General features: G+C 38.4%; 1 long non-coding RNA gene across 1 annotated transcript in view; it reads left to right on the plus strand.

Moving 5' to 3' along the window:
- Window positions 1-2,463: 2,463 nt before the first annotated feature.
- Window positions 2,464-19,923, plus strand: part of LOC308657528 — a 29,423-nt gene continuing 11,963 nt past the window's right edge. The window contains exons 1-2 of the long non-coding RNA XR_014023955.1: window positions 2,464-2,595; window positions 7,569-8,637. This is a non-coding gene — a long non-coding RNA (uncharacterized lncRNA). The remainder of the gene's footprint in view (window positions 2,596-7,568; window positions 8,638-19,923) is intronic.

Genomic DNA, 19,923 nt, shown 5'->3' on the forward strand with positions numbered 1-19,923 from the left:
AGAAGGGAAATTGCTTGGAAATGGAAGGAGACCCTTAGGGTTATACAAAATTACATACAAGAGGAAGTGAGAGGAAAGGGAAAAATAATACAAGGGGGAGAAATGAATTACAGTAGAGGGGGTAGAGAGAGAAGAGAGGAGGGGAGGGGAGGGGAGGGGAGGGGGGATAGTAAAGGATAGGAAAGGCAGCAGAATACAACAGACATGAGTATGTCAATATGTAAATCAGTGGAAGTGTAACTGATGTGACTCTGCAATCTGTATACGGGGTAAAAATGGGAGTTCATAACCCACTTAAATCAAAGTGTGAAATATGACATATCAAGAACTATGTAATGTTTTGAACAACCAATAAATAAATAAATAAATAAATAAATATAAATAAAAACATTCAGTATTGAAAGAGTTTATTTTTTTTACACAATATTCAATACTTCTATGACTACTGTAAGAACTAAATCACCTAATAAATACATATAAAAGCATAAGGATTGGCACACTGTAGGTGCTTGATCAATATCAGTTTCCTCTAGAATTATAGAATTTCAAACAAAACTGAAGCATTAATGTAGAAACTGAAAACTGGGTTTGATATGCAAAGAGAAGGCTGAAGAGAGCTGTAGTTCAGCTACAGAACATGAGCCATACAAACCAGACTCAAGCCATAGCCTTACTTCTTAATTGCGCATCTTCTTGATTCAGTTTCCTCATCTGCAAAATGGGGATCATGATAATCTCTACAATGGAATTTATTAAGAGGATTAGAGATAATGTGTGTAAATACTTGAATGCATTATGGAATGAACATAAAGTTCTTAGCACATTATATGGCACATAGTGAATATTCAATAAATGTTATCCGCTATTACTATAATTATTGTAACTCCCATGCTTCATGGATATGTTTCATACCCATAAATATTTTGCAAAAGCATCGAGAATAAAGGTAGTAATGTGATTTTTTACAGCATATGATGTTTTAAGGAATCATTCTCTCATAAAGTGTTGGATAGGAATTTAGTTTCCGGAATGTTTTGAGATGAAAAGTTTCATATTCAAATAAAATTCAAAAAATATATTATATACCACTCTGCATAATTAGAGTTTTACTGAATTCTATATTTAGAAAAATCTCCTTTATTTTACTTAGAGTTTCTCCAAACTCCTTGTCCCCTTAATAGCATTTATAATCTATATAGCACCAATGGATTATGGAACATTTTTTGGGAAGCTGTGCTTTGTGTCTTTAGGTTTAAGAATATATAATTTTAATTTATCATAGATGGTGCTTCCAGTGATGACTAATTATACCTTAACTTCAAGCTTCTAGTTGTCTAAATCATCTAAAATTGTGAGTATAGGTGTTTTTACAAGAAAGTACATATGTTTTAATTATTTCAAGGAAAAACTATGCTGGATACTTTGAGTAAAAATTCAAATAAAAAAATCAAATTAAATTAATTATCTGGCTAGAAGAAAATACTTACTATTAATAGGAACATTGTTGTTGTGAATGTGGTGAGGATGGGATAGAGTCACCATCAACCTCCAAAAAAGGTTCTCAATGAATCACATCGTCTAGTGTTCACTCCCTTCCACATTAAATCTGTGTTGGCCCTGGCCAGGCATTGCTTTAACCAGGAGAATGTGGAAGGTCCACACCCAGGTCCTAAGAAGGTCTGGAAGCTTCTGCATTTGTGCTTTGGGTATCCCTGAGCCACTGTGAAAGATCTGTTAGAAGTCACATTGGTGTAGGAAAGACCCTGATGAGAGACTGAAAAGCCGGTCCAGCTTTCTGAGCATCCCACTCAGATAGGCAGAAGACAGACAGAAGCTTCAGCCTCCTCACCTTCCCCAGCCAAGGCCTAGAACTGTGCCTGAACCCCCTGGATATGGCAGACTGATTGAGTCCTAGGAAGACTGTAGCTCCAAACACATCATGTGGATCAGAAGAGCTGCCCAGCTGAAGCCAGTCAACTCACAGAATCATGATGGATAAATAAAATGGTTGATGTTTGAAGCCACTAAATCTTGCAATAGTTTGCTACACAGAAATGGGTGACCGAACAAAAGGTTACAGTGGACAAGTATGCAGGAAAGCATCCAGATAGGTTGTTCTTCATTTCAGTTTGCTTCCCAAAAACTAGTTGGATGCACTTAAAGTTTGTTATATGGTTCCCTTGGGTAATTCTTGCTGATTGAATTAGCAATATCTTAAAAGGGCAAAAGGATCACAAAAATAGCTTGTTGAAATACAGCAGAAAAATATCTTCTATAACTATTCATATTCTCTGTTAGAAGTTGTCTTCTTTAGAGACAACTTCTAACATTATCAAAAAATAGATTTTAAACACCAATTTTGCTTTTAACTTTTAAAAATAATAACAGTAAGTGTGTTTACCAAGCAAAAATTTTCCCTGTATCATTGTCATAGACTTAGGTCAGCTCCTAAAATATCCTTTTCTTGGCCTATGTTGATAACTCTCGTTCAACAAGTGACCAAAATGAGAGGTGAAACTATTCTTCGCATGTGGCTTTTTAGAGTGAGAAACTGGAGGAACTGGCAGGAAGATGGACAGAGAACATTGCATCAAGGTGGGAATGTGGCACTGAGGGCTAATGGAAGAGAAATACTTTTAAAAAGTGGGAGAGGATTTGTTTCCTTGTGTGTTTGTTTGATTTTTCTGCTTGCTATGAGTGTAGAAATTTGATGGGAAAGAATGATAGCCAGACAAGAGCTATGGAAAACTTATGGGTAGTGAATGCATGATACCAAACTCTTAATAATTTATTAACAGTGAAAACAAAAACATTTCTCAAGTTGTGCAGGCTGACTTGTGCTTCCTGTGATGGTGACTCTGAGGACATTCTGCCTTGTCCTTTGAGAGTTACTAGAGTTACACATGAAAAGTCATCACAAGAACAATTAATGATATGGAAGATGCCATTTTACATTCAGCACAGAAAAAGCAATGGCATAAGGTTGTCAACTCATGAAGTTATTGATAATCTATTAGGAAAGCTAAAAAATATATTCAGCTTTTTTTTTTTTTATCAGAATACCAGTAGAACGTCATGGTAGAATGTCACAGCTAAATGAAAACTAGCATTGAGAGTTCGGCTGTTTCTAAAACTGGAGGGATGATACCCTTTCTGACCCTCAGTTTGTATGAATGAATGTGAACTGATTTGCATTTTCTAGGAAGAGAATAAGGATTTTTTCCATCTTCTTGGTCTCCCTGGAAGACCTCTTGATGGAGAAAAAGTGAATGTGGCCTTTGAAGGGGCTGGAATGCTTTTCTCCTCTACTGTGGCCACTGGTCAGGTTTAGAGTCTTTGCCCAGTGAGTTATAAGTCGACATTTTAGAAACTAGTTTCATAAAGACCTAACCAAAATATTCAGCCCAAGCAATACCACTTAGGGACCCAAGTAGCAAAATAGAGCCCGATGATGAAGAAGGTGCCACAGTGTTCACACAGTGTCTGAAAAATAGTGAGCACTCAGTAAATGCCCAATGGGTGCATGGGGGGGGGATAAAACCAACCCTGGAAAATTTGGATTGTTGACTTTGGGAGCTGCAAGAAATCATTCCCTTGTCCTGAGTGTTATTGGGAATTATGGGTACCATTAATCCTGCCAGCAGAGTGTTCTTAATTGACTTACTGGAAACAGGACAAGAGGGATCTGAAAATGAAAAGGAAGGAAAAAAAAATCACACCAGAAGAACCAACTTGTTCACAGAACACACGAAATACTTGGGAACTCAAAGGATGCATGTTGGCAGACAGGAGGAAGAACAGTGGAGGGTGGATTTAATTTGTATGTAAAAGCAGTTGGGGACAAGAACATAAAATTCATTTTGTGAGCATTATAATAACTTCGTTTGTATTCCCTGTTTGATGGAGTCTGAAGACATTTGGGGTACATCCGGTGTAATGTGATAAGAAAAAACCTAAATGTTTACTGTGCTATGGAAGCTAAGAATATCAATCTATATGGGAAGAAACTTCATGCGTGGTTGCAGGATGGTCTTGCTTTATTATGTCATATAGGTTGTGATATTGGAGAGTTAGTGCTAAAAAGAAGGGTCAGTTTTCATGTTATTGACTTCCAGTTTCAATAGGTGACCTAATTCAAAAGTAAACACCATATGTTTGGAAAAAAATGTCTCTCTGGGATGGGATAGGAGGACTATCTTCAGTGTGTGGAATAGCTGCTCTAGTGATATAAGCTTCTGATTTATTATCTAGCCTTAAACACTTGTTAGTGCATCCCCATGAATATCTAGGCCAATTTAATTTGAAGCAGAGCCCAGAAGTGTTCTTGCACAATATGCATTTAAGAGGTTTTCTTTGGGCAAAGATAGTGAATTCTGTTGTCAAAGACATTCATTTCTGCCAGGGTTATGTGGCAGTGGCTCCATTTGGCCATCCTTCAGTGCTCTGGAACCAAACCTAAAGCTATTTAAAAGCTAAGACAAAGAAATCAAATTACCTACTCAGGAAAATTAGAAACCCAAATATCCTTATGGTAGCATAGAGAGAAACCACGTTCCCAAAACTGAGAAACACCTAAACCAAAGTTCTTGTAGCAAAGTAAATTCATTTTTGTTCGTATTTTCATATTACATATTGTATAATGAAGTGAATTAAAGTATCAATACAATAAAATCATGTACTGTACCAATGGTAACACTGTCTAGGATTGTGATCCCTCAAAACGTTTCAATGTGTGGACATATAGAAGAGAACTTTGTTTTGCTAGTTTCTCTTTTCACAAATCTATCAGTTTCCTTTGCCACTTCACATTCTTCCTCTTCATTTTGTTTTCCACTTCATATTTTCCCTGTGTCCATCTGAGTTACCGGACACATAGTCCTTTGTGTATCAGAACCACACAACTGAAAAGCAAACGTTAAGTTCTTTCGGTGCTTAGACACAAGTCGTATGCTCAGCATGTGGCTGCCAGTGTGTCCTGTCCCTCAGAGATCTCTCTTCTTGCTACCTTTGTTTCTGCAGTATCATTCTTTTTTGATACAGCTTTCCAAACTGGCTTTATTTTTCCATTTTGATTGTCCAAGTTCCAAGTCTGACAAAGGCACCTTCACTATCCTCAAAACTTGAGATGATTTATTCATAGTTGCGACCTAGATGGACGATAGTCCTTTTCTTGATCCTTATTCTGATGAAATGTTTTTTATGACTGTCTCACACACATAAAAAGGGTTAGCTAGGTAAAGACCTGGAGTATACTTTAATGTATTGCATTTGGGCTTTTGCATATACATGTTTTATCTTGAGCTACACTTTGGTTTTTCTTTTCTTTTTCTACTTCCTTCTGATGAGAATGAAGGAAAGACATTGTGGGTTAAAATGCCATTTTTGGAAATTCATTTATAATAGGCATTAATCGAGCCAAGAAGATGGCATCTTAAAAGATTGTTAATGAGTAATACACACAGTATTTATGATGCCAGTAATGCACAGCAACCAGCCTGCATTAATCAACAGTTAGCACATTAGTGAATTACGTTGATGAATTGTTTGGAAGATTTCCTGAATTTTAATGATCATTTTAAATACCATATGCAATGAAAGTTTTATTCTAATGATGACCCCAATGTCTCAGTTGTAGTCAGGAAAGGATCCTAAGCCTAAACCTAAGAACAAAAAATAGGCATGTGAGGAGAAGGCAGTGTTACAAGGTAGTTAGGCATGAGCTCTGTGGTCGTGGTGATCTGGTTTAAAAACCCAGCTCTGGAATAGGCCTATGGGACTCTGGTAAAGTTATTTAATTTCTCTAAGAAATGTTATGTCTCTGGGTGTGTCTCTGGTGCATGCCTGTAATCCTAGAAGTTCAGGAGACTAAGGCAGAAGAATCTCAAGTTCAAAGCCAGTCTCAGCAACTTAGGGAAGCCCTAAGCAACTTAGAAGGACCCTGATTCAAAATGAAAAAATAAAAAGATTTGGGGATGTAGGGATGTGCCTCATTGGTTAAGTGCCCCTGGGCTCAATTTCTGGTATAATAAAAAAAGCCAAAGAAAAAGAAAGATTCTGTGAAGTGATATGTATTAAGTCTTCTAGGGGCTGGGGCTGGGCCTCACACCTGTGAGGTACTGGGTTCACCATGGAAAAAAATAAGGAATAAATGAAGATGCTATGTCCATCTGCAGCTAAAAAAAAAAAAAAAAAGATTTCTAAGCATAGTGCATAGTAAGAACTCATGTGCAATAAATGACAGTGAAACTGGCTGTCCATTAACTTCACTATCTTACTATTTTGGGAAATTCCTTATGTTTTAGGTTTAATAGGGATGTAGAGCCAGTGTGTTACTATGGAACCTTCCACAGAATACCAGATCCTTCCTTTTCCAGCCTCCCATGTGACTAGAATAATCATGTGACCCTAGGCTTAGCCAACCAGTCACTCATACTCTGAATCTGAGTCAGGAGTTACAGTCACAAAGGGGCAGGATAGGACAATGGGTCCTAGCTGGAGTGGCCACTGTGACAGCTCATGAATTCTGTGGGGCAGCCATGCATGAGGCTTCCAGAGTCATCTCTGGCAGGGGAACTGTTAGCTGTGATAAACAGGGTAGGGTGACAGGGTAGGGTGGTGGGGGCAACAGGTCCTCTCTGAACCTGATTTATGGCATGAAATACGGTCCTATCTGTTGCCTGGCCGCCCTTGTTCCTGCCAATTTTGAGTCTGGTTCTCCAGCTTTCCTGGTGATTCTACGAGCTGATGCCATTTCAAAAAATTCACTTTCTCCTTAAGTCAGAAAGAATTGGTTTCCATGGCTTAGCTTTAAGAACTCTGATTAGGGTGACTGTTCTGTCAATCTTTAAGCTATGTACTTTTAGTGAATTAGTCTGGAAATATATTCTGGAAGGACTGTTATTTTATCTGAGTCCGTAAACCCCATGAGCACAGTAAGCATACTTGCCCTATTCACCCCATATCCTCAGTGCCTAGAAAAATGTCTGGTTGTGTAGTAAATGCTTAGCAAATATTGACAGAAGTGGGTGAATTATGGAAACAGACAGAGCAATTACAATGACGTATTATATTATCCTCTCCCAAGGGGTTACAAACTACATATAAAGCAATCATAATCTGTAGCACTCCTGCTACAGAAGTTATAGGATAAAAAAACATAACTAAGGAATAACATAAGGAATAAATGAAGATGCTATGTCCATCTGCAGCTAAAAAAAAAAAGATTTCTAAGCATAGTGCATGGTAAGAACTCATGTGCAATAAATGACAGTGAAACTGGCTGTCCATTAACTTCACTATCACACAAGGATGAGCATTTTATAGAGAGGAAGAGAAGACTATAAGAGGTAGAAATTACGGAGCTTATAATTTAGGTAACATGGAAGTAGGGAAATTGAAATTTCTGTCATAATAACTGGCTCAATAATATATATATATATGATTTTTTTTCTCTCACAGGGTAAACAACTGATGCTTTACAGTATACTCTGTGTTGCTAAGCTATGATATTAAGAAGGTTAGGTATCTTAATTGCATTTACCAATTGCAAAATATTTTACTGATTACAGGTTTATCAAGGTGTAGCCCACCATAAGCTGAAAAGAATCTGCGTGTCCTTACAATGACTGAATCCCAGCTTTGCATCACAGAACAACATGGGAACTTCAAACTTTGCAACTAAATTAAAGTTGCAGTGCACAGCCAGCTCTCTCTGAACCTGGCTGAAAAAAAGTATAAATCCTCTCTGGAAGAAGGTAACTTTACTTTATGCCTCAAATTGTTTCTACAAATAAGTTTCCAAATATACAAGAAGTAAAAGAACATTGCAGTAAAGAAACCATAAGCAAGAGTCCATCAAAAAGACCAGAAAATGAAACCCTGAGGGACCCTGGTATTAGAATGATCAAACACAGAATATGAAAAAAAAAAAAAAAAAACGATCAATACATTCAAGAAGAAAAAGGAAGGGCATAAAGTTTTAAGGAACAGAAGCTATAACCTGCAATAAGACAAAAAATAGAATTCTAGAACTAAAAATGACAAAAATAAAAATTAAAAACTAAGTGGACAGGTTTAGAAGCAAATTAAACACAGCTGAAGAGAAAAAAAAATAGGTTAGAAGAATTTAGTCAGAAAGAAGCATGAAGCCACAAAAGATGGAAAAATGTAGAAAGAAAGTAAGAGACCTAGGATATGTGAACAGATTTAATATATTTTTAACTGGAAGAGAGAAGCTAGAAACTTGGCAGGGGCAACTTAGAGATAATGATTCAAAGTAACCCAGAACTGATGAAAGACATCAATTCACTCTAAGAAGTCGAACATCTCAAGTAGGATTTTAAAAAGAAAAAGAAAAAAAGAAAACCAAATTCACATAGTGAATTGTGGAAAAATAAAGCTGAAAAGCAACCAGAAAAAAAGAGAGACAGATTTTCTTTGGAGGAACAACAGCTAGACTAACAGCTGACTTCTCAATAAGAACCATGGAAGTTGGAAGCTAGCAAAATAACTTCACTGTACTGAAAAGGAAATGGAGTCACGTGTGGCATAGCAACACTTCCGTCAGCAAGGGACTGCGTATTTGATACTGCCCCATAAGATCATATTGCCTGGTGATGTCACAGCCATCTTAGTTTGGTAAGTACTCTCTGGTGTTTGTATAATGAGAAAAATCCCATTATGAAGCATTTCTCACAATATGTCCTGGTTGTTAAGTGACATGTTGGTGTAACTACCAACTTGGAACTTTTATCCCTTGAAAATATTCTTCAAGAAAGAAGGTGAAACTAAATAAAGATATTTTCAGACAATCAGATACTGAAAGATTATGCCACAAAATAATCTATACGAAAGGAGATTTGGACAGAAGGAAAATTAATTCCTGATGCAAATTTAGAGAGGTGTAAGGAATGAAGGGCAATGATAAATATGTAGATCAATCTAAATGAAAGTTGAACATGTAAAACACTAATAATAATGTCTTGTGGAAATTGCAAGATAGTACATATAGAGAGAATACTATATATTGCATTTAAGTGAGAGAGTGAATTCGGTTAAAAACAGAGTTCTAACAGCTTGGTATTATCTAAGAGGAGAGTAAGTAAGCATGAAATTTGACATTCGACTTTGGCAGGTCACAGAAGGATGCTGTAGTTTCTACAATAATTATTTAAGACAAAAATTATAAAACTGTCAAATTTAGGGGGAAAAATATAATCACAAAAAAATTAAAAATCCAGAAGTAGGCAAGAAAGAGGAGGAAAAGTAATACAGAATAGTTGGCAAATTTAGAGATTGCATAACTGAAACCAAATTATTATTAATTGCATTAAATGTAAACAGACTAAATGTTCTAGTCAAAAGAAAAAAATTCTCAGAATAGATTTAAAATAGCATAATGCTTAAATATAGGTTACTGCCAAAGACATATCTAAAACATGGACATGTGAAAAAACTGAAAGTAACAAGGTAAAAGTTCTATCATAAAAGCATTAATTAAGAGAGCTGTTGGACCATTATATAAGATTACTAAAGAAAAGGAGACTCACTTTACAGTAGTTAAAAGTTCAATTCACCTAAAATATATGAGAATTTTCTTATTTGTATATACTTAATGCCATTTCAAAAATTAACACAAGTATCAGAAAAGTCAACAAATTCCCAATCATAGTGAGAGATTTGAAATATACCTTTTTATTTCATACACACACACACACACACACACACACACACACGTGTGTGTGTGTGTGTGTGTGTATAAAATAAACAAATTAAAATTTTTTAAGTGTAGATTTGAAGACATTATTAACAAACTTAACCTATTGGACATATTTAAACAACTGCTGAACACATAGATGATTGACAAAATTGATTTCATACTTTACATTACAAGATTGAAATGAGTAGAGTTAGTAAAGTTGTGCTGAAGAATCAATAAAAAATATAAATTTCTTTTATGTTTGGAAATTAAGAAATGCAGTTATAAACAGCCTATAAGTAAAAAGTAAATCATGATAAAAATTAAAAAATATTTTGATCCAAATAATATTATGCACTAAAATTTGTGGAATGTAGTTAAAGCAGTAATTAAAAAAAACCACATAGCCTAAAATGACATTATAGGAAAATAAAAAAGCCCTACAAGAAATGAGTTAACCATCCTTCTCAAGTAATAACAGAATAAAATAAAGAAAGAAAGTACGATAAGGGTAAGTAAAATAAGTAGAAAATAAATATATACTAGAAATGACAGTAAAATAAGAAGTTTGTTGTTTGGTGAGACTGATCAAGAAAAAAAGAGAAAAAAGGAAAAGTAGTTGATACTAAGAAGCAAAAATCAATGATTGCTATAGAACATGCATTTGTTTAAAAGCTAATAAGAATATTGTAAATAATATTATGCCAAAAAGTTGAAAATTTAGATGAAATGTACATATTTGTAGAAAAATACAACTTACCAATACTGACACAAGAATAAGTAGAAAGCCTGAGAACTCCTATTACTATTTGTCTTCGTCCACTTGTGCAGCCATAAAAAATTCTACAGACTTAGTAAATCATGAACAATGGGGATTTATTTCTCACGGTTCTGGAGGCTGAGAAGTTCACAGTCATGGTGACAGGCTGCACAGCTGGTGAGGGCTGCTCTTCTGCTTCCAAGATGGCACTTTGTTACTGCATTTTCCAGAGGGGAGGATCATTGTGTTCTCACAAGGTGTAAGAACAAGGAAGTAAACCCACCTTCTCAAGCTCTTTTATGAGGACCCTAATTCCAGTAAGGGGCTTAAGCATCTCTTCACCTCTTAATATCATGACATTGGCGATGAAGTTTCAGCATAGAAATTTTGGAGAACACATTCAGAACATAGCACTAAAATAAATGAAGTTTTAGTTCTAAAATAAATGAGTTTATTCTAGAACAAAGATAATTCCATGTTTAGTCAGATTTACCAATTTAAAAAAAAGACAATAAACATATATAGTTTCTCAGCTGGGTGTAGTGGTGCACACTTGTAATCCCAGTGGCTCAGGAGACTGAGGTAGGAGGATGGCAAGTTTGAGGCCAGCCTCAGCAGCTTAGGAAGGCCCTCTCACAAAATAAAAAATAAAAAGGGATGGGGATATGGTTCAGTGGTTAAGCACCCTTTAATTCAATCCCTGGAATAATGAATATATATATATATATATATATATATATATATATATATATATATATATATATATACAAAAATCTCCAAGGAGTCCAAATTGTCCTATAAAACATTACAAAACTGCTATCAGGTCAAGATCAAAGAAAAAATTAACAGACTCTAGCCAGTAAGCAGCTAAATTCATTTCATTTCTTTAAAAGATGACATCAGACATACTTCTTTGCCTGCCTGATGACACTTGAATCTCTCAGCACATGCATGGGAGAAGGAGGAAGGAAAAAAGAGGCAACCTGTGGCTCTTTTCTTAATGCCACCAGGGAAACACTCTTTCCTAATAGGGAAATGAAGGACACTTGCCCTTGAGAGCAGAAGCTGGCCTGGAGGTGACATGGGTTGCCAGGCTCTGGAGGAGGCAGGCAGGTAAGCCCTTTGGGGTCTGACTCTCGTGACCTCAAACATGTTGTACACAGTCATCAAAATATGTATATACATGTGTGCATACAATAAAAGTACTAATTTGTTAAGTGTTAACATGCAAAAAACATGGCTGTTTTCATGGTCCTATTTTGGCATTGATATTTCAATATAATTCAGAAGATGGAGGATAGACACCAGGATCTCTTCCAATATCTGAGGCTCTGATTAAAGAAATGCACTGAAGAGGAGTGGGTGGGAGAGATGGATCTCCAGGTTATTTACTTCATTCGGTGGCCACAAAAGGTCTTGGAGCCCCCTGATTTTCCTACATGAGCAAGGCAGGAGTGTTCCCTGTTTTCGTCTCTTGGCAATGACTTTGTCACCAACCAGCTGACAAAAAGAATATGGGGCATTGTCCAGATCCTCCCTCTCCCTGACTTTCCCACACTTTCTCACATCCCTAGACTCTATGTCTTAGTGCATGATGCTTCTTTATCCAGAAAGACACTACCTTTTCATTTTTGCCTTCAGCACTTCACATCTCAGACCCTGTAGGGCCATATTAATTCCTGCTCAGCTCAGAAGTCCTCTCCTCTTGGAGAACTTGGCTGACCCATCCTGCACCTCCATCTTCCCAGGAAGGCTCATTTCACCACTACACTCTTATGCTGTGGTCATATGGATACAAGAAAGCTATGCCCTCATTCTAGGATGTGGACATATCTTGTCACAGGGCCCTCCAGAAAAGCAAAAGCAACATTTGCTTCCTTCTGTGAGAAAGCTCAGTTTCCCCAGATAACTCTGGCTATTATTACTAAAAAACGACAACAGCAATTTTAAAAGAATAATTAAGTTGTGCTTTAATTATGTTTTAATCTCCAGATCTTAGACAACTTGTGACACTGAACCTATTTTGTTCCTCTCAAATTTTTACTGAAAACAAATATGTTGGCATATTTATCTGATTTGTTATAACTCCTCAAGGAAGATTGTTAAAACAATGTGTATAATATAGGTGATAAGTACTTTTTCCCAGTTTGATACATTGATTTCTTCTCTCTGTGTGATAATATCTTATTCATCTATCGGTTTGCTCATTTGTTGAATGTCTTTCCTTGCCAGAATGAAACTTAACATCTATCTTGATTACAGTATGTCCCTGTGGGAGGCCAACATAGCATGTGACCAGCGTTTGCCTCCCCTTTTGATCAGTGTGGCACAGTCGGTCACCCTGTGATCTGGTTGCTTAGGTAACCAAAGACAGTAGCCCCAATCTTTAGGGTTGAGAAAACGCAAATGTGTCTTCGTGCATGGGTGTGCCTTCTCACATCCCCAGGGATTGAGTTATCTCACCTGTCCTTGTAACCCTGTCCCCTTGACCTTCATTGGATGTAAATTTCTAAAGAATCTAGAGTCCCCCCTATAAAAGTTCACTCCGAAATGTGCTTGATCTCTCGCTAGCCTCTCTTAAGATTCCTCACTCTCCCATTTGCGGAGCTTGAGGCCGAGGGCAAAGGAGCCTTCCAGGAGCTTGATTTAAAGGTGAACTGTGTGTCTTGTTTTTTATTCTGATGCCTTAGGACTTTCACTCAAGCAACCTCTAGTTTAGCTGTCTACGCGGGTTGCAGACAGCATGTCTCTATCACCCAGTCCATGACATGACACATATTAGGTGATTAATAAGTGTTTGTCGAATGAATGAAATCCATAAGCACCTACTGTGGGCCAGGTCCTGTGCTGGTGCTGAGGATGTTTGGGTAAAGAAACAGTTCCTGGCTTCATAAACTCATAGTCCAGGGCTGACTTGAAGCGTATTCTTGAAACCATGAATTACTAGTTTCCAGAGCTGGTAGGATCAAAGGGGACTGAGGTCGAAGGGAGCCACTCCTAAGATGTCTCCCAAAGATTCCTGCCTCCTGGAGTTCATGCTTGTGTGAAATCCCTTCCCCCTTGGATATAAGCTAGACCTACTGACTGCCTTCTGTCAGAGAGAACAGGATAAAGATACTGGGATGCCACTTCCAAGATCAGTTTACAGAAAGACTGTGGCTTGTTAGAGTCTGTAAACAAGTCAGGATGGTGCCTGGTATTTTGCCAGGGGGAGTGGTTTGTGAGGTGGCGCCAGCGAGCCATTAAGTGTGGAGATTTCTTATTGGTTGACTGCTGTATCTAGTTTATGTTAATTAAGATAAGCTGCGTGGAATGTATAAATACCTCTGTTGTCCTACAATAAACGGCTCCTACTCCTGCTGTATCAATATACACAAGTTGTTCGTCACCCCCCCCTCCCCCGGGTTATTTTGCTGCAGCCGGACTGCGGCAGTGGCTGATTTTTCTCACTGTCACTCTGTATCTCTCTGAACCTTTGTTCTGGGGGACAACAAGCTCCCATGTTGGTGCCCAAGAAGGAGAATGAAGGAGGAAAGTCAGAAAATCACTGAGACCCTTATACCAACATGTCCCAAGAAACTGAATCCTGAGATCAACCACGGGAGAGAGCTTGGAAGCAGATCTTCCCCCAGGCAAGCCTTCAGGTGATACCACAGCCCGGGCCAATACCTTGAACATATCTTCCAGAAAGGCCTTGAGCCAGAGATACCTAGATGAGTCTCACCTTGATTCTTGATGCACAGAAACCCTCAGGTCATTTATGTTTGCTATTTAAGCCACTAAGTTTCAGGGTAATGAATACGTAGATGACTAGTACAAGAAACTAGAGAGTTTATGTGTAATTTTCCCAAGTACCTTCCTCTAGTAAGTTAGTGTTGAGCTCTTTCTAGAATTCACATTATTTCCTTACATGATTTCCCATGCACTTGTCTCCCTCCCTTTTCCTAAAGAGTGGATAAAGGAAGTGTTAAAAGCAGGAAAGACACTTAAAAATGAAAGATAACTTACGCTTTCTTCTCCTTAAAAGCACATCAAAGAGAAATGTCAATCACACTAAACATTGATGACATCGTGCTAGGATTTCAAGATAGAGAAAAAATGGCAGTATCTTTTGAGATATTCGGTGATGATTAAAGAAGGAAACAGTAACTTTTGCCCACCCCCTCCTTATCCTTCCCCACCATACACCTCTGGCATTTTCCTTAATGTTCTTGTCCCTGGAGAAACAGCTGCAGAGCCAGAATTGAGAGCACAGAAGCATCAGGAGTCGTGGGGTGGCGACAGAAGGGTGGGAGGAGGGAGGAAGTGCTGGCTGTTATTCCATTTCCTTTTTAACCTCAATATAGTCTCTAGCACAGCACTGACAAGCAAGGCAGGTTTTAAATGATTGCAAGCTAATTATTTGGGTTCGTGGAAACACACAGAAAGACTTCCTGAGAATCTACTTTTAGAATTACCAGGGAAACATGCTGAAAAGAGCATCCCTGTAAGTCCTGGCCCCAAGCTTTACAAAATACACATTGTTAGAAGGGGTCTGATCCACCACAACAGAAAGTATAGGTGCAAGTGAGAGCATCGTGCTGGGAACACATGAGGTGTGCACATGGAGATGCTCTCCGCTGTCTCATGGGAACAGTGATCACATGAGAGTTACTGTGAATGTTGAAGGAAGGTCTGAGCAATCACAGCCTTCCATCAAACCAGAAAGAGATTCTGCCAAACACCTATTATTATTTTTATTATTGGTCACAGCAATGTCCCCAGCTTTAAAAAATAAGATACCTGATGTTTTAGGTTATCTTATAGACAGCAGTGGTTACATAACTGAGCGGTAAGATGAAAAATGAAATCTAAAATAGGACTTTTAAGAAAAATACAGATTTTAGGATTAGGATTGTGGCTCAGTGGTAGAGTGCTCACCTAGCACATGTGAGGCCATGGGTTCGATCCTCAGCACCACATAAAAATGAAATAAAGATATTGTGTGTCCACCTACAACTAAAAAAAATTATTTAAGGAAAAGAAAAATACAGATTTTCTGAATTGAAAAAAAAAGAAATAAATTTAAATGGCATGTGCCTTTGTTCTTTCTCTATTGGCTTGCCTGGTTATAATGTCCATGGGTCCAGCAGCCATCTTGTGACCAAGGGAAACTACTTAACCCAAAGTAGAGGCAGAGATATGTTGTGACAAGAAAAGAAACTAAATTCCTCAAGGAATCCTTAAAACACTACATTGGCTCCAAGTTGCTACCTCCAGTCTCTGTTATATGAGCAAATATGACAATTGTACTTAACTAATCCATGATTGTCAAGATCTTTGCTACTTACTGTTGAATACAACCATAGCTGATTTATTTATTCCTACAAACTACATATAAGTTATATATAAAATTAATAACAATTAAAGGGCTATATTGATTTGCAGATACCTGAGGGTTCACCAAGCTTATCCTCTAGTTATGTAATCTGCTCATGCTGTAGTCTCACAGCTTTGGCGGCTCAAATTTGCTTTATAGCAAAATGCTAAGTTTCTACATGCAGATCTCTGTAGTTATTTTGAATGTAAATCTTGTTTGGCTAAGAGTCTGGTAGTTCTCCATTTTGCTTGAGTGAAGTTACTAACTGTTGCAACTCAGAAACACAAGAGGAATTTAAACTCCGTGGTTGAAACTCCTCTAAATGGTTTATGAAAAAATTCTCCAGTTATTACAACACTAAGCTATAGAATATGTGTATTTTCACAAATAACCCTCATCTAATTCAGGATTACTATCGCCCATGTCCTGCCGGGGTGACAGATTCAGGGTCACTCTGTGTGAATTGGGCTGGCAACCAAAAGACCACACAAACACAAAACACCTTTTTTGGAGGGTCAGGGGTGGCTCTGAGACCTCAGGTGTCAGCTCCCATGCTGGAGGGAAAGAGGAGCAAGGGAGGCAAGAGGCAAGAGAGCAAGCACACCCAGACCCTGGTACTTATTAGGGGAAGATATTCGATAGAATATCCCACCAAAGTAAGGCAAGGGATTGTGTTACAATAAATAGGGGGGTGTAGCCCAGTCCCACTGAGTGACACCCAATCCCAGAGCTGCACTTCCTTGCCCAGCCCTGCTTGGCACTACGTGTGACGCCAGTTCCACACACCCTCATTACTCAAGGCTAAGGAGGTGTGCTCAGATCCTGTTCAGACCCCGGAAAGATTACAGTTTTAGTTGACTATTTCATTTATCATATTCATAAATGAAAAAATAGGCAAAATATCATCTGAAAGAGATGTGGACCAATGGCTGCTCAAGCATCTCTTGATCCTAGAAATCCCTCCCACAGCTGTTGGTCTCCCTTTTTGGCAAAGGCACTCCTAAAAACGGAAACATTTCTAGATGATAGCCTTCTGAGGAGGGATATTTCAGTGTTTCTTGAAGCAACATCTATAATATACCAGACTTGAGAAATGCTTTTGAACAAAGGGGTGTGTATTAACTCAGTTTTCTACTAATGACAAAATATCTGTGGCCGCAAAAATGTATAAGAAAAGAAAGTTATCTGCTTCACAGTTCTGAAGGTTCAAGAACGTGTTACCAGCCTCTGCTCTGCTATGGTGAGGGCCTTGGATGATCTCACAGTGGAGTACATAGGAGAAGGATCACATGATGAAACAGGAGGCCAGAGAGTGATTCCAGGGGTCAGACTTGTTCTTTTATAACAACACACTCTATGGGCACTAATTGGGGTTCCAGGGAACTACATTAGTGCCTTCTAATGGGCGATACCTCCAATGACCTAAACACCTCCCCCTAGGCTCCACCTCTTTGAAGTTCCACCACCTCTTAACATTGCCCCACTGGGGACCAAGATTCCAACTCATGAACCCTTGTGGGAAAAAACACATACAAGTCATGGTTCTTCCCCTGGGCCCCAAGATTCATGTCCTTCTCACAGACAAAAACAATCATCCCACCCCCCATAGTCCTGAGGTCTTACCTCATTATACTCAGAAGTCCAAGTCTAAAGTTTCAATGGCAACCTCTTTCCTATTGTGAGGCTGTAGAATAAAAATAAATAAATAAAATAAAATAAACAAGTTATCAATATCTAAGATACAATGGAAGCACAGGAATAGGATAAAAATTTCCAATCCAAAAAAAAAAAGAGAAATAGGGAAATAGAAAGGAGTAACCAGCCCAAGGCAAGACTAAGACTTAGCAAGGCAGATATTACATCCTAAAGCTCAGAGTTCAGCATCCTGTACACAGTGTAGCACACTTGGGCCCCCAAGACCTTGGGCAGCCCTGCCCATAGCTTTTATGGTTGCAGCCCATCTGACTGTTGTTTTAGATGGCGTTCTGACATCTGTAGCTCATTTTCTTTCTTTCTTCTCTCCCTCTTCCTCCTTCCCTCCCATTATCCTCCATCCCCTTCTCCCTCTCCCCCTTTCTCTCTCTCTCTCTCTCTCTCTCTCTCTCTCTCTCTCTTTTAGTTTTGTTACCGGGGATGGAATACAGGTGTGCTTTACCACTAAGCTACATTTCACGCTCTCTTTTGGTTTTGAGACAAGGTCACATTAAGTTGCTGAGGCTGGTCTCTAACTTGTGGTCCTCCTACCTCAGCCTACTGAGCCTCTGGTATTTTAGGCATGCACCACAGCACCCAGCTGATATCTATAGCTTTCTAAGGCTGGTGTTGCATGCTGTTGGTTCCTCTACCTTTCTGGTGGCCAGGTACAGATCTACTCACACAGTTCCTCCAGGTATCACCCCACTGAAGGGTTATCTGTGGCAACTCCAGCCCTGTAGTCAAGCTCCATTTGAGTTTCCAGACTTTCCTTTGAAATTTTGGTGGAAGCTTCCCTTCCATGGACCCATAGCTCTGCACACCTGCAGAATCAGTATGACATGAATGTCACCAAGGCCTGCAACTGGCATGAGCTGGGCCTGGGCTTGCTTGTCCCACAGTTGCAGTGGCCACTTTGCCAGAAGGCTAGTAACAGACTCCAGAGGCAGCTCTGGGCACCTAACCCATAGAGAATGCCTAAGGGCTATTCCCTGAAACAAGTCTCTTTCTAGGCCTCTGGGTCTATGATGGGAAGGATGGCCAAAGAATTTTTCCAGTCTTTCTAATGATTAGCATTCATGTTAACCTACTCAAGGAGTAATCCTTTGGCCATACTCTATGTGCTTTTTTGCCTCTTCCGTGGCCAGGTTGAGATTTTTACAAATCGTATGCTGTTTCCTTTTGCACCCAAGTTTTACTGTAAATCTCACTGAAATTGGTCAATAATGGCCAAGGGACAGCTGAATTTTCACTGCTCAGAAATTTCTTTCTCAAATATCCTAGGTCACCATTTTTAAATTTGGTTGGACCTAAATGCAACCAAATCCTTTGCTACTTAAAACAGGGAAAGCCTTTTCTTCAATCTCCAATAGGATCTCCATTTCTATCATCTCTTCATCTTCTACACCCTGACCAGAACCACCCAAAACACTGCTTACATCATGCTGAGTTTCTTCTAGCCCTGGTCCTCCAAATTTTTCCAACCTCTGTTGATAACATAGTTCCAAAGTTGCTTCTACAATTTCAGGTATTATTATAGCAACAGTCTCCTTGGCACCAATTTTCTGTTATCAGTCCATTTTTCATTACTGTTACACAATACTTAAGGCATACTTTACAAAGAGAATCGGTTTCTTTTGCTTATAATTTTGGAGGGTAAAAATCCCAAAGGGAGCAGCCACATGTGTTTGGCCTCTGATCAGGGCCTCATCATGGATGGCAACATGATGAGAGCACATACAAGAAGTACAGATTGCAAGATAAGAAAGGAAGCCAGAGAGTAATTTATAAAGCCCACTCTTGTAGTACTAATTAGGGCCCCACCCAAACTATATTAATCCCTCCTGAGAGCAGTGCCCCCACTAACGTTACCACCTCTCACGAGGCCCCACCTCTTAAAAGTTCTACCACCTCTTATATTGCTGCACCGAAGACCGATTCAGTGGTTAAGCACCCTTGTGTTGGGGGACAAACCAGTCAAACCCTGGCAGGGCACAACTGAGAAATGTTTCCTTTAAATAGTCACAGTAAATGTGAGCTTATTAAAGGCACTGAGGAGTGTCATGGTAAAAACACCTGTTAATATTTATTTTTATCTCAGCATAGTTCACAGAGCCCATTTCTTATTTAATGCTTATTTTCATAGACGAGTTTCAAAATATTAGTTTAGAATACCATTGAGATCTATTTGAAACAAAACTAGCTGAAAAAAAAATCAAGGAAAAAATTTTGACACAATTTTCACAAAATTTTCTTTTTTGATTTTTGGCTTTTTTTAACCTTTAATTGTTTTGCTTATCAATAGATCTTATAGACAACATTAAACAAAGCAGCACTAATTTACAATGCAAATTTAGTCACATCAAATGACTTAATTTCCTTTTCTTTATCTGAGATGGTTTGCTGAGGAGATCT

The sequence above is a fragment of the Spermophilus citellus genome (assembly GCF_964194105.1).
Source record: "Spermophilus citellus genome assembly, chromosome: 10".
In the NCBI taxonomy this organism is placed as follows: domain Eukaryota; kingdom Metazoa; phylum Chordata; class Mammalia; order Rodentia; family Sciuridae; genus Spermophilus; species Spermophilus citellus.